This window comes from Miniopterus schreibersii, assembly GCF_964146895.1.
Source record: "Miniopterus schreibersii genome assembly, chromosome: 13".
NCBI lineage: Eukaryota > Metazoa > Chordata > Mammalia > Chiroptera > Miniopteridae > Miniopterus > Miniopterus schreibersii.
The window spans coordinates 40608524-40625152 of record NC_138113.1 but is presented as its reverse complement, the minus strand read 5'-3'; the positions used below and the strand labels follow the sequence as shown (position 1 = coordinate 40625152).

The following is a 16629-nucleotide window of genomic DNA, read 5'->3' as shown; positions in this document are numbered from 1 at the left end:
AAGAAGAAAAAGTCAAGAATATATTGTAGTTATCTATATCTATCTATTATCTATCTATCTATCTATCTATCTATCTATCTATCTATCTATCTATCTATCTATCTATCTATCTATCATCTATCTATCATCTATCTATCTATCTATCTATCATCTATCATCTATCTATCTATCTATCTATCTATCTATCTATCTATCTATCTATCTATCTATCTATCATCTATCTAATCTATCTATCTATCATCTATCTATCATCTATCTATCATCTATATCAATACCTGTCACTTGACCCTGGTTCCAGACTTGGTAAAACAGATTTTCTTACAGTGAAAAGGGTATATTAGAGCAATTTCTTAGTCTCCAAAGCCTTTTTTACTGTTTCTTTATAAGCTTTAAAAAACAATTATTTGAAACTTTTCTTTAATCCTCATGATTTGCTTGAAAACACCCAGAGAGACATATTCATGGAGAAATGAGCCAGTAGGAACAACAGTTCACCTTAATTATTGTAAACCAGAGACCTCACCATTAGCCCCAGAACAATGTATGGTTATCTCTTTTTGATGTATCAACTAGCTACAAATATCACCTCTGCTGAAAATTATTTTATTTCTTTAGCACAGTTGCCTCATTCCATCAAGCCATTTATACCTCCCTTTCACTCACGTAGGCCCAAATCCCAATGTCTGTAATAAGCCTGAGTCTCCCAACAATATCTGCTGCATCTGCTGCTCTACATGTTTACACTGGGGCCTTACATTTCCCATTTTCTTTGGCCCTCATTTCATGCCTTTGGGGCTCAGGCTAGTAAAATATTTGTTTTAATTGGGCCATTTTATAGGGTGTAAACCAGGAAATCATATTAAACACCATGTCTATTTAAGAATCATTCTAATTGTTGAAAGTTAGCAGACTTCTACTCAGGTGGAACAACACTTTATATGTCTCAAAAAAATTGATGAAAGTCCTAATTTTGATAAGGCATTTAAAAAATTTTTTCATGCCTTTCCATCATTACCTGCTCTAGCATTTCAGTGTTTGAGAGATTCTGATTTGAGTTCTGCTATTTTGATTAAATCATCTATCTAGTCTACTTTAGTATTACAATTTTTAAAATGTATCCTCTTTTTCTTACTCTATTTTACCTGTTTATGTGTTCGTGTGTGTGTGTGTGTGTGTGTGTGTGTGTATGAGATAGACACACACACATACGCACACACGAAAGTCACCTTAGCATTCACAATTTCATATTTCTAAGATGGAATTTGGAAAATCTGAGGAAAATGTCATTGCTGACACTTCCATTTAGAAAAGCTGTTTCGAAACACTAGTGAATCAATGTATAGAATTTTTTAAGTCTTGCCTATATGTTTTGTAATGGTGGTTGACCTCTGGCTTACTTCTATTACCCACTCCTTTCCTGGGAGAAGATGTTGTGGTAGGTTCACTGGTGGAATAATGTATACTTGGATGGGGGAATTAAGGTTTCTTTCTTCATTTTTGTTTGATCACTAAGCAGCTGTGAATTTGGATAACACACCTAATCTCTTTCAGAATAATTTTACTCATTTGTAATATGTGAGTGGGTTGGACTAGGATATCCAATTGGACCACATGGCTAGGAGGTAGCCATCCAAGTGGCATGAGGTTGGTTGCAAAGGGTGTCCTGATGAAGGCAGGCGTTTGTATAAATTCTGGGAGGAAATAAAGAGCATGGCGTGTTAGGGAACAGAACTAGTTCATTATGACTGGAGAATAGATGAAATGAAATGAAATGAAATGAAATGAAATGAAATGAAATGAAATGAAATGAAATGGGGGTAGCTGAAAGGAAATGATGCAGGACTCATTGCAAGACTTACTAAGAAGTATATACAGTTGAGCACTATTCACTTATAGCAGACTTTTTTCAGTAAGTAACTGTACTGTTTTTGATCCATGGTTGGGAGTTCATGTGGAGGGCCCAATGTATGCATTGATCTACGCTATTTTACACAGGGAACTTGAGCATCCTCAGATTTTGGTATCTGTGGGGGGTCCCCGGAATCAAACCCCTGCGGATACTGAGGGACAACTGAGTTTTGGGGGAGTCAAAGTTACCTGCAGATTTTCCACTGGGTGGGGGATCAGCGCATTGTTCAAGGATCAACTATACTTTATTCTAAGTACACATGAAGCTGTTTCTATGTTTTAAGCATGAGAGTGATATGATTATTTTCTGCTTCATAAAAATCACTGTGGCAAAAGTGTGAAAAATGCATGGGAGAAGGGGGAGACTAGATACAGAAACTAGTTAAGAGTAGGATTGCCAGATAAAAAACAGGACACCCAGTTAAATCTGAATCTCTGGGGGAAATTGGATTTCAGATAAATGAGTAATTTTTTTAGTATGAACATGCCTTATGTACTACATAGCACATGCAAATGTCAGGTAAGATAAGGACTGAAAACGTGTTGCTTTAGTGAAAAGGAAGCCAAGCAGATTTTGGAGAGTACTTTTAGTGGAAGTAGAGTGGTAGAAACCAAATTGTAGAGATATGAGGAATGAGTAGAAGACAATGAAGTTGAATCAGTGCTTGTAAGAATTTTTCAGAAATTGCCTTTGAAAGGGAGGAAAGTGGGTTTATTTATTTCATTGCCTCTGAGAATGTCAGGGTTATTTTTCCTTATGTTGCCACTGTTAAGCCTCAGGATTTGGGACTGTTTAATTGCAAATAACACCAAGCATTTTATATAATATAAGAATAAATGAAGAATAATTCTTACTTTATTCTTTGTAGGCATCAGTCAAGTTTGCCAGGTAGTCTTTCTTTTCTTTGTGTCTTTCTCTGCCCTTTCTTTCTGGATGATGTGCCTTTCTGCAGAAATTCAAGTCTCCTTGGTTTTTCACCAAACCCCAGCAGTCATGCTGCTTGGGGTCTGCCTTTCCCTCTGACTCACTGGACTCTCCGTCAGCTGTCTGCCCATCAATGGATGGAAACAAGGTGTAGCTTGTTAACCAGCAATTAACCAGGGAACATTTTGAGTGAGATTCTTTACTTTCCCTTAGAAAATCATTTTTGAGGGCTTTTCATCAAGGACTTTTAAAGACAGGAGTGCTTTTTGTACTTGAGATGCTCGTTTGTCTCCTATACCTCCTAGCACTTAAGATATTCCTTTAAAAGCACCAGTTTATCATGAAAATAAGTTGCTTATGTACCTTAAGAAACAATTATTTTCATTTCCTTTTCCTCCAGCTAACCTAAATTCTCTTATGTACCTTAAGAAACAATTATTTTCATTTCCTTTTCCTCCAGCTAACCTAAATTCTCTTTAAACACCAATCTCCTCCTCTCTTGTCAGTGCTGAGGAGTTCAAGTGCCCAGTGCTTCCTGCAGAGCTCCTGTGTGTCTGAAGCCAATTCCTGACCCCTTACCTTACAGCTACCAGTTCAAGGTCTCAGGTTTCACTGACAGCAATTCTCTTCTTCTTTTATTTTTGTTTGTTTGCTTTAGGGAGAAAAAAGAAAAGGGAAAACACACCCCAAACTGAGTTCTTAAGTGGCAAAGTTTATATTCTCTATTAAGATGGATCCTAAGTTTAGATGTTGGCCTCTGAAAATAAATTCATTAGCCTGTGTAACCTGAATGGCAGATAAATATTGGTGTTGATATTGATCTAATGCAGTGATTTTCAGAGTTTTTCATCCTATGGCACACATAAACTAATTACTAAAATTCTGTGGCACACCAAAAATATATCTTTTTTTTTCTCATTTGGCAGAAAAACAAAAGGTATACTTTTGAGTCATTCACACCGGATGGCTGTTGTTGTTTTGGCGGTTGTCATTTTTTATTTGACAATCTAGGGGAAAAGAGATCAGTGCCCTGACTAAATAGTCAGGTATTGCACATTTTAAAAATTCTTGCAGCACACCAGTTGAACATTGCTGATCTAATGCAATTGTTTAACATGGAAGTTGTGTTACAGAACAGAAAGAGTTCATCCACCTGTCACTAGCAAAGCCAAACAATAGACACTGAGAATTGCGGTGGAGAAATATTGGCTATTTTATTATGAATGGTGCCATCCAGGAGAACAGGAAGCTAATGCTCAGAAGCCTGAACTCCCTGATGGTATGTAGGTTACAGATTATATAGGACAAAATCACAAGACACTGTGGGTTAGGAGTTCAAGGTCATCCGGGGAACTGATGGGTCAGAGGTGAGGTAAGGGTAAGGAATAATTTCTTCCGGTCTTGAGGACAGCTCTGAGGTTTTTTTCCAGCATCCCTGTCTGGCCTCTTGGGAGAGTAGCTCGGGGGTGATTCCCCCTCAGGCACTGAAACTAACTTAAGTCAAAATGTTATCTTTGGCCTGCCAGTGGTCCAGGAGTCTGACCATTATCAGGTCTGGGCTACTGCCTTCTACTGCCTCGGGGGCTGCTGATTATCCAGGGGCAAGGCTAGGTCTCTGAGGGGTAGAGACATATTCTTTCTAGACTAGGATTTAAAACTAAATTTAATCAAAGTCATAAGGATCCTTGGTTTCAGTTGAATCATTGTTTTACTATTTTACATTAAAATTTCATTTTAGGGGGAAAATTCCCAACCAATACTAAAACAATTCTATGAAGCGAAGAAACAAACCTAGAAAATGTTAGCTTCTCCAGGCAAGATCTGCAGAACTTTGTACTTTGCCATATGGAAAATGACCTTTAATAAATGAAGACTTGTTTTAATTTAATATTTTAAAATTTTTGATTCTTCAAAGAAGCGGTCATATGGGGGAAAGTGCGTATTAATATTTTAATGTATCCAATTCCAGTTTTTACATTAATTATGCTGGGACATATATGGCTATAACCTAAATATTAAAATGGACCCAATATCAAGTTATATTGCACTTCATCTGGATTGGACCTTGTGTTCCTACAGCAGTTCTCTGACACCAATTAGGTGTCCTGCCATTCAACAGAATTCTAACACTCGCTACCTGGAGACAGTGCGCACTCCGCAAGTTAAGGGTCAGTCTCGGAAGACTGCCCCTCGTCAGATATCAGACACAAGTCTCAGGTGTCCTCAAGCCACTCGAACCTCTTCCTAGCTGACTATAGATTCAGGGCTTCCCACATCCCCTTTGGGTTCAATAATTCACTAGAAAAACTCACAGAACTCACTAAAAGTGCTGTACTCATGATTAATTTTATTTTAAAGGATATAACTCAAGAACAGCCAAATGGAAGAGATGTATAGGGCAGGGCCCTGGGAGAAGGTAGGCAGCAGTTTCCATGTCCTCTCACGGAATTGGGGCATGTCACCCTCCTGGCATATCAGTGTGTCCACAATCAGGAAGATCCATTGAGCTTCAGTGTACAGAGTTTTTATATGGGATTTCATTACATAGGTATGATTGAATAAATAATTGGCTATATGATTGAAATCCATCTCCAACTCTTCCCCCTTCCTTGGAGATTCGGGATGGGCGGAAAGTTGCAATCCTCTAATCAAAGGCTTGGTCTTTCTGGCTTGTCCAGCCCCTCCTTTAAAACTATCTAAGAGCCTACCTCTAGTTACCTTGTTAGCATAAATTTAGGTATGCTCCAGAGAAGCTCATTATGAATAACAAAAGATAGTCCTGTTACTCAGGAACTTTCAAGAGTATTTAAAACTCTATGCCAGGAGCCGGGGACAAAAACCAGATATATATTCTTTATTATATCACAGACCTCAAGAGTATATTTGATTCAGTTACATAGCTTTAAGCAAGTGAAATATTACCTTCATTTTACAGCTGATACATCTGGCACTAAGAGCTTAAATGATTGGCCCAAGATCACATAAGTAAATCCAGAAAGGACTGCATTCCCAGTTATCTTAGCTAATGAAATGTCCACTTTCTGTGGACATCAGCTTAGTTATGAGACTCAGTTTTCCTAGCAAATTGTGAGACCATGCACGAAATGTGTACCAAAGGAACATTATCTGCTATCAGTTTGGAAAGAGTTATAGCGACTTAAAAAATCTAGCACTCTTAACTTGGGAAACATCCCCTGTGTAACTCACCTTACTCATTTCTCTGGCTTTGAGCTCTTTCTGTAGTGTAGTAGGACATACCTCCACCTTCTTCAAGAGCCCTGATAGTGAGTCTTGATGCTCTCCTCTTAATAGTTCAACATTTATTTCATATTGTACACTTATAAAACACTTTACGGTTATGAATCAAGATTCTTACTGTCATCGTTGGCTGGGGAGCTGACGCAAAGAACTTTGTCCAGAAACTAAGATAATTTTTGGAAAACAGTAGAGTAGAATTTTTTAAAATGATCATCATTTAAAAAAATTCTATCATTTTAAAAAATTTTACTGTTTTCCAAAAGTTATCTAAGACCACTTTCAACAGGATACGTTGAAAAGTAAATAAATTAGATGTGAGAAAGAAAATGGGACAAAGAGAAGAAAGGTAAGAATGCTAGCATAAGGCTTAATAGAGGGAGGATGTGACAGTTTACTGACAGGCACAGTGAAGAAGACACAAAGCAGACAGCTTGCTCAGAGGGCTGCATGGTTGCAAAGTTATGAGCTGAATAAGCCCATTGCCTGAATCACGGACATGTGCTTTACTCCTTATTTCATAGCCAATGTAACAATAGAATTCACATTGCTAGGAACTTGGGGAGTGCTCTTTTTTTGTGTGTCATTTCAAAATCTGAAATTCTGTGCTCATTTCATTTTGGTTTACATTCATTACAATCAACAACATCCAAAGCTGTGCTGTCCAGTACTCCAGCTACCAGTGACAAGTGGCTCTGAGCACTTGAGATGCAGCTAGTCAGAGATGAGATGTGTTGTAAGTGTAAAATGCATATTAAATTTTGGGGAAGAAAATCATGAATAATTTTAAAAATATTAATTCATGTTAAAATTAAAATATTTTAGATATATTGGGTCAAATAAGATATTAATTTTAAAATTTTCTTGTTTTTTTTAATGTATCCACTAGAAATTCTAAAATTACACATGTGACTCAAATTTCTGTTTGGACAGTGCGTTTCTAAGACAGTTGTTTTCCACTGTTAAATGCCCTATAGAATTCTTTCTTCATGTAAAATTTCAGATAACCATAGCTTTGTGCATATATTCATACAACAGAATAATCAATGCTGAACAAACACATGGATAAAATTAAGTCCTTAAAAGCATAGTAAAAATATCAAGGATATAAAGTTACTTCCTCAGAACACAAGTCTTTCTCATCTCTCAGGAAGCCCACCCCTCTTATGGCAGATCCTCAGCTGTCCTAGAGATTATGCACAGAAGCACACTGATTGCAGATTGGGAGAGGCTGCTTTTCACCATAGTTCTAAAGGATCTATTATGAAATCAGCCCTAATTTTGCAAAATCGTAAAGCATTTGGAATGTCAGAGGAAAATTATGGCTTTACACAAATCTATATATTTTTATGATTTTATTGTTCCCTCACTAAGGGGAAAAGAATATGCAATATGTATATAAAGGAACACGTAAAGTGAATATTTGTTTTTAGACATTCCAGATGGGGGATACATATATTGAAACAGACTGAGAGGGGTTAGATTCTAACTGGTTCACTGACTTAACCATTTTGGCCTTAATTTTTTCATCTGTGAAAGTTAGTAGTTACTAATGCTCCTTTCAGTTTTAGAATTCTAGGTTGTAGGCTCAAGTCCTAGGACATCCTTTGCTAGTTTTCTTTTTTGGCTGTTATTTTTCTGTGGAATATTAAGGGAAAGTCCAATGCTATGTGGCATGACTCGTTCTGCCACTTGTTACGGTCTGGCCTTGACTTTCTTTAACCCTCCTTCCTCTGCAGACAGTCACACAGTCCAAAAGTCACTCTGTTTGATTTAGTGAATGCAATGAAAGTATTCTTATTTATCATTTAGAATATTTCTTATTTTAATTTCTTTTAAAAAAATTTATCAGGTTGACATTGGTTAATAGAATTATATAGGTGTCAGGTGTACAGTTCTATAATACATCATCTGTATATTGTATTGTGTGTTCACCACCCCAAATCAAGCCTCCTTTTATCACCATTTATCCCCCACACCCTCTTCTATCTTCCCTGTCTCCTTCTGGTAATCACCATACTGTTGTCTGTCTAGGAGTTTAGGGGTTATTATTTTTTTTTGCTTAATCCCTTCACCTTTATCACCCAGCCCTGCAACCCAGCTCTCCTCTGACAGCTGTCAGTCTGTTCTCTATGAGTCTGTTTCTATTTTGTATATTAGTTTATTTTGTTCATTAGATTCCACATATGAGTGAAATCATATGGTACTTGTCCTTCTCTGACTGGCTTGTTTCACATAGCATAATACTCTCCAGGTGCATCCATGCTGTCACAAAGGGTAAGATTACCTTTTTTTTTTTTTGCCAAGTATTATTTCATTATGTAAATGTCCCACAGCTTTTTTATCCACTCATCTACTGATGAACACTTAGGCTGCTTCCAGATCTTGGCTATTGTAAATAATGCTGCAGTGAACAGAGGGGTGCATATATTCTTTCAAATTAGTGTTTCAGGTTTCTTTGGATATATACCCGGAAGTGGAATTGTTGGGTCATAAGGCAGTTCCATTTTTAATTTTTGAGGGACCTCCGAGATACTGCTTTCCACAGTGGCTGCACCAATCTACATTCACATCAGAAGTGCACGAGGGGTCCCTTTTCTCCACATCCTCGCCAACACTTGTTACTTGTTGGTTTATTGTTGAGAGCCATTCTGACAGGTATGAGGGGATATCTCACTGTGGTTTTAATTTGCATTTCTCTGATGATTAGTGATGTTGAGCATCCTTTCATATGTCTATTGGCTATCTATATGTCCTCTTTGGAGAAGTGTCTGTTCAGTCCTTTGCCCATTTTTTAATTGGATTGTTTGTCGGGTTTTTTGTTTGTTTTGTTTTTGGTGTTGAGTTGTTTGAGTTCTTTAAAAATTTTGGATATTAACCTTTTACCAGCTGTATCATTTGTGAATATGTACTCCCATTCAGTGGGTTGCCTTTTCATTTTGTTGAAGGTTTCCTTTGTCGTGCAGAAACTTTTTAGTTTTAACTAAGGATGTAAAAGACCTGTACTTGGAAAATTATAAGACACTGAAGAAAGAAATTGAAGAAGATACAAATAAGTGGAAACATATACCGTATTCATGGATAGGAAGAATTAGCATCATTAAAATGTCCATACTACCCAAAGTTATCTATCAGTGTAATTCCTATCAAGATACTAATGGTGTATTTCACAGAACTAGAACAAATATTTCTAAAATTTATATGGAGACACAAGAGACTCCAAATAGTCACAGCAATCTTGAGAAAGAAGAACAAAGTTGGAGGAATCACATTACTTGAGATCAAACTATACGACAAGGCCATAGTCATCAAAACAGTATGGTACTGGCATAAAAACAGACATATTGATCAACAGAACAGAGTAGAGAACACAGAAATAAACCTGCACCTTTATGGTCAATTAATATTTGACAAAGGAGGCAAAAACATACAATGGGGTAAAGATAGTGTATTCAATAAATGATATTGGGAAAACTGGACATACATGCAAAAAAATGAAAGTAGACTACCTTCTTACACCACACACAAGAATAAACTCAAAATGGATTAAAGACTTAAAATGTTAGACTCAAAACCATAAAAACCCTAGAAGAAAACAAAGGCAGTAAAACCTCAGACATTTCTCGTAGCACTGTTTTTTCTGATACATCTCCTCGGGCAAGGGAAACAAAGGAAACATAGAGTATCATTTCTGTAGACAAAGAGCAGTACCTTATTTCTACAAAGGCATCCAGTGCCCCCTAGACGCCATGAAACCGTAGGAACTTATATCATCTCTTTCTGTAGATCTTGAACAGAATTGTTTCCTAGTTGGTTTTACTAGATTAAACCAACTAATTTCATTGAACTGTTTTGCTGATTAGTTTAATATGTTAAGCAAGACATAGAAATCAGCTTCTCCCATATTCTATGTTTATTCCTCGTAAAACAGCGTCCCACTCTAGGTGAATGTGTGCTGTCATTGCTATCAGTCACTGCAAATACCCGGATCCCCATTTCCCCTCAGTGTTATGTACAAGGTACAGCCAGATGACCATCGATGGGCCTGTTTACTTAGTAGCAGCGTGAAAGTTCCTTCATGCCTGTGGCCATTTCCTAGCTTATAGGGGATTAATTCCTTATTAATTAAAAAGCAGTGTCTATCTGTCCTAATTTCCAGTTGTCTTCCAGAGCAAAAGGAGCTTGGGGAATTGAACTTGGAGCCTTAAACTTTAAAAATTATTTATAGCCCGGCCGTGGCTCAGCGGTTGAGCTTCGACCTGGGATCCAGGCGATCAGGGTTCGATTCCTGGTCAGGGCACATGCCCGGGTTGTGGGCTTGATCAATGATTCTCTCATCATTGATGTTTCTGTCTCTCTCTCCCTCTCCTTTCCTCTCTCTGAAATTAATAAAGATATATTTAAAAAAATAAATAAATAAATAATTATTTATAAAACTGGAGTGCTGGTTTGGCATTTGCTATCAGACTTATGTTATTATCAGTTTTCATCAGATTTCTCTCACAGAAACTGAGAATAAGCTCAAGTTAGCCTGCACTGTCCTCTGCCCTTCTTGAGGTGGAAGATCTAGTGATTTATATATTTAAAATATGTAAAAGCAAAGAATAATTTACATCACAGAGTCATACCCTAGATAAATAAAGGTAGCTGTTTTTTATGGCCACACTTCCATACAAGTACACTTATCCAAATATAGTCAGTTGAATCTCCAAGGAGCTTTTCCCTTGTACCCCCACTCTTTTTCTGTCTCCGTGATATCTCTCACCTTAATTCTTACTTCCTTATGTTCTGGCCGACCTTTCCCTGACCACAGGGCCTTGAGTGCTTTCCCTGTGGAATCCATCAACTCCTCTCCGTAATTAGCTTAGTGGAGCCAGTGTGAAGTGATGCAAGAAGGCTTAGCTTCCCCAGAGCCACACTTTGTAGTCTAGCACACTCCGTATCTGTTGCTCCAGGGAGCCAGATACCAGGAAACCATTATGTTAATACAGCAACAGCAGCTCTTATTTTTTCAATCCCACAAAAACCACATGTGACCTGACATGATCTTAAGATATAAACAAGTACCCAACATACTTTGGGCTCCCAGGTACTGAGTTTTCTTTCTCACCCGGCGTTTTGGCCAAAACCAAATCCCTCATCCATTCAGTGAGGGATGGTGATGCTATCACGTCCATTGTCTGACCTGGAAGTTCATCGGGAACAATTGTATATGATGTTATTCAGGGACCTCTGGCTAAAATTTTGTCTACTGTCTTTTCAGCCTTCTTTTATTTGAACAAATTATGTTTTCTTCCAATAATTTTATTTTACCTATTTGCCAGGTATTGGACTAGTTTTGTTTTTTAAAAGTTTACCTTGTTCATCTTCCTTTGAAAATTACTCTTATTCTATGACAATTTGCAAAGATTCAGAAGAATTAGCTTTATATTTTGTTTCTCACAATTTGCTTTTGATAAACTCCAGTATGTCCTACTAGCTATACAGGTTACCGACTAAGGCAGTCATTTTGACCTTTCAAAGCCCCTTGTAACTGACTCAACCACTTTATTCTGTTAGGGTTCCATGCTCTTTATAAAATGTGTATCTGTTTTCTTCAGCCAAATGTGAATGTGCCTGATAATTTTGAATTAATTTTTTTTTACCCTCCCCTCTAAGAGACAGCCTTTAAGAAGTCTAGAAAGCATTTTGAAATTAGTGGAATCCCTCCTTTTTTCTCCTTTGCTAATTTCATTTCATTATAATATGAAGATTATTAGAAATGTAAACCTGTAGGATATTTTTGAGAAATTAATATTGTTTTCAAAAATGATTGTCACACCTCCCAGGTTTAAGTATACGTGGGAATGTGTGGGAATATTGGCTATTTGGTAAGCAAAATACTTTTTTTGTGTGATTTTCTTTCCCAGCTTAAACCTTCACTTAACAGTATGCCTTCTTTTCTGTAACTTTTACACCTCCTTTTTTATTTTCTCTAAATAAAAATAATTCCTTCATTAGCCTCAATGAGTTGGCAGTTTCCTCTTTAAAATATTTTTGACATTTGCAGATTGATACCAGCTTCCATTCTGGGAGTCCATCCCATGACTGGACCAGGGCAGGGAAGAGCTGCCACCGAGAGCAAGCTTTCTGTAGGTTGGTTCAGAGCTGGTCAGGGCTTTGCTAATCTCAACAAGTTTTCCAAGGGGAAGCTTTCTTGCTAGCCTCGCTGGAACCTTGTCTTTGTTGCTCAAGTCACATGAGATGGCCAGAGGTGAGCTGTGGTTCTGTGCTAAGTGGAGCAAGCACCCTGGTATGCTTGTGATAGTGAGGCCACTCTGTAGAACCTCAGGCTGTGGAAACTTGGGTGTTGGCTTAGGTCATTTAGAGACTGAAAACCTACTGCAGATCTTGGAGTCCAGAGACAAGTTCGGGAAGGGACTGGTGCATTGTGCTCTGTATATCCCTTGGCTCCACTTGGCCATACTTGCATACATGTTCCCCTTTCTGTGGTGTCAAAGAAGGAAGATTTTCACTTGTGACTCTAGAGAGGCCTGTGTGTCTATAGAATCAATTTGTGTGTCCATCGGTGTGTTACAGCAGACTGGGGCTTCTTGCCCCCTTCCTGTGTGTGGTTTTCCTTGTTTCTACCAGGCCACATCTGGGAATTGGGTGTGTAAATCAATCCCAGTTGCCTCTCATGATAAATCTTCAAGTTATGTCTCTTGTCACTGGAAGAAGTACTACTAAATCAGCACCACTGAATAATTTGCGGGGGGGATCTTCTTCTATTTCCTTTTCTCTGAGTATAAAAGTGGCCTGTACTCATTTAAAAAATTTATAAAATATAAAAAGAATAAAGCCCTCTTGTAATCTTCCTCTCAGTAACAGCCTCAGTTAACATAATGAAACAAGTGTTTACTGTGTGTTTTCTATGCCTATTGTACTTTACATAGTTGATATCAGGCTATATACTAATTTTCATTTTATTTTTTTAAATATTCACAATTATGCTATTAGCATTTTTGATATATCTAAAGAAATTGACTCTAGGACAACAAGCATGTTTTTAAAGGTACACTGAATCACAAATTATAAATCTATTCTATGCATTTATTAAATTTTTGAAAGAATACCAATGAAAATTACTGGCTAGTACGCTAGTGATTTGTCTAGTAACTTCCTTGCAGTGAAGCACTGAAGTATTTGCCTGTAACTAAATTTGCAGTGCCAGCTCATCACTGAAGGGTAGCTGACTTTCTTCTAATGTTTTGTCTTGCATACACAACTGTTCCTTAACCTTTGGTCACCAGCCCTCTGAGAATTCAGTGAAAGCTAAGAATCCTCTTCCCAGAGAAATGCATATTCACACCGAAAACTAATTGTAATGATAATCAGTTATGATATGCCAGGCACTCTGCCAGCTGCTTTACATGTGTTATTTCATGCAGTCCTCATAGCAGCACTATAAGGAATGCACTGTTATCCTCATTTTTGAGATAGAGACATTAAAGCTTTAAGGAGATTAATTTTCCCATGACCGTAGAGCTAGTAACTGGGGCTTAGACTCTGATTTTTATGACCTCAGAGCCCATCCCCTAAATCATTGTGCACCTAGTTTTAGGGGGCTTATGAATTTCTAAAGCTTGCTTATTGATACTGATGTTAAGGACACCTTACCTGTTGCAATCTAAAGATTGTTATTGGCAGTGAAGAATTTGCGTGGTTAATGGACCTTGCTATTTTTGTAACTTATTTACTTAATACATAAGTGTTTGTTGAACATTTACTGTTTTGAATACTTGTTAGGTTTTGTGATTTGTTCCTTACCCTTAAGCAGTTTACTATCCACATGGACAACAGCAATTATGTGTATCAGACAATGATAAAAATACAAATATCAAGCTGATTATATCGTAATTAGACATTTCCATAAGCTATATAGGAAAATTAATCTCTTTACTTTGTCATACCTTAATGCAGTTGTCATCCATTGATTCCCTAATGTGTAAAGGAAAAGTCAAATCTAAAAGGCCACCATGTCCTCTGGGAACCTGAAAGATTCAGTGTGTCATAAAAATGAGGTTTATAAAGTGAGACTCTGAGAACTAAATACGTATCACATCCAGAATCCTGAGTGGTCTCATCAGCATCATCTGTTAGCCCCAGGGAGCATGCCCAATAAGGAGATTCAAGAATGTTTAGCCAGCTCTCGAACCTTATGCATCGCAGGGTAATTCTTTTGAGTTGTACATGTGTAGGCAGTAGAACATCTTGCTAGTTGTTGCATCTTTTTTTTTTTTTTAATATACCTTTATTGATTTCAGAGAGAGTAAAGGAGAGGGAGGGAGATAGAAACACCAATGATGAGAGAGTCATTGATCGGCTGCCTCCTGCACGCCCCTGGCTGGGGATGGAGCCCGCAACCCGGGCATGTGCCCTGACTGGGAATCGAACTCCGATCTCCTGGATCCTAGGTCGATACTCAACCGCTGAGCCACACCCAGCCGGGCTAGTTGTTGCATCTTGACTCAAGTAGGGTTCGTATTGACAGAGGCGACTGCAGTACTTCAAAGGATGCAGCAATAGCCTTGAGTCATGGAGGAGGAGGAGTGGCAATCTACCAACCTTGGATGAAACCATGTTGCATGGGAAGCCTGTTTAAGCTGACCACCTGACAATCAAGGCTGTCAAAGAGAGGGCCTGTGGCTATAATTCAAAGAAACACTTTCTCCAGGAGCCTATCATGGGAAAGTTGTACATGTGACTTGAACAGCTGTTGTATGCCAGGTTATCACAGATAATGGCTATTGTAAGATATGAAGGATGGATTATGTCAAGCTTTCTATTAACAGGGCCCTCATCAAGTATTTGTACAGTTTTAAAATTTAACTCCTTTAAAACTTCAATCATTTGGGCTATCCATATGGTAGAATTAATTTATAAATGGCATCTGAATTTTCTTTACAAAGCAGGTTGAAACTTAGTTGTGCTAATCATGGCATATAGTTTGTCACCTTCATTTATGAGTCATTTTTTTATTGGAAATGTCTAAAATAAGATTCTTTTATATACATTTGTGCTATGTTTTAATCAGTTTAATAAATTGTTTAAAATTTTATTGCTCACAGTTTTCATAATTCCTGCAACTTGGCTTTTTAGCATTATTTTTTAAAGTGAGCAAGGATTTTGTGAAAAACTATTATGTCTAAGAAGCCCCTAGATGGAAAATATTTTTGAAGGACAGAAATTCCTATCATTGTTCACAAATCATCATTTGAATCTATCCATCTACTAGTTGTCTGAAGTAATTTTCCAGACAAATATGCAAATGTCTTGATGGATTTTATTTAATTTCAAAAGAAAAATATGATACCAGCTCTCTATAATTTCTTAAATTCATTCCTGGGGAAAATATAATTGAAAGGAAAACATCCCTTTTCATATTTGCTTTGAGTAGATTCTCAAGTTGTTTTTCAGGTGAGTAGTAGATTGATGTTAAATGTCCATCACACTTTGGCTTCACAGAAAGAATTCAAGACATAGCAACTGTCCAATTTTTGAATTTGCTGTGTGTGTGCGTGTGCACATGTGCATGCACACGCCTGTGTAAGGGGCTTCCACAAGACCTTTCGATTTCATAATAAGCAGGCTTAGGGACACTAAAATTTGACATTCTTAACTGTTACTAGTTTTTGTCCCTGTAGCCCTGTGCAGTTATCTTCCTGTTAACGATGTAGAAACCAGAGTCATAAACTGAGCATATACCCAAGGCACTCCTGTAAATTGCATATAGCATTCATGTGGTCTGGTCTCCTTGACCTAAGACTAAATTGGAGTAGAGGGAAGAGAAGAAGAATTTTCAAAAGTGAAATAGAAGTCGAAGTCAAGAAGGAAAAATACTAGAAAGACAGACATGTGCACATGCTCCCTAAGTTTCTGCAGAAAGATTTATTTCGATGGGCCTTTTCGTATCTGCAAACACTCCTTTGCTCAAGAGCCAAGCACTGCACTGGGCGCCTCTGCTGCTGGTGCGTGCGTGTGTGCATGCGTGTGCTGGCAACAACGCACTCAGGAGATAATGCAAATGACCGGTGAGGGAACAATTAATGGTGTGGCAGGGAATATTTTTTGATAAATGCTTGGGGAATGAGGTGACAGGCGTGAAATTGGAAAATTCCTTCAGCGATCTAAAATATAAATAGCTTTCGGAACTGAAAAGAGCTTCACAGCTGAAGATTTTATTGTGTTGGGAGGAAAAACTTTTTTCTCTCCCCCACTCCCTCCTCCTCTGCAAGTTGTTTGTCCATTCACAAAACAAATACTCTGCAGCCCAGCGCGGCCCATGGGAATAAATTTCAGGTCGAATTAGTACAGTTTCCTTGCTGTCAGGACGCTGGAATTAATGGCGTTTTGATGACACGAATTTTGAAGGGCAAACAAAGGAGCCGAAGGGAGAGAGACAGGAGCCCTTAGCGGCTCGGGCCGCCTCGCCCCCGGCCTCTCTTGTCTGCCCCGCCATCCGTCTGCCAATCTCCCTGTCCACGGCCAGTTAAAGGCGC

At 38.0% G+C, this 16629-nt stretch overlaps 1 protein-coding gene across 3 annotated transcripts in view; it reads left to right on the top strand.

The window, feature by feature from the left end:
- Positions 1–16629, top strand: part of EXOC6B (exocyst complex component 6B) — a 445000-nt gene that overhangs the window by 310880 nt on the left and 117491 nt on the right. The window lies entirely within an intron of this gene.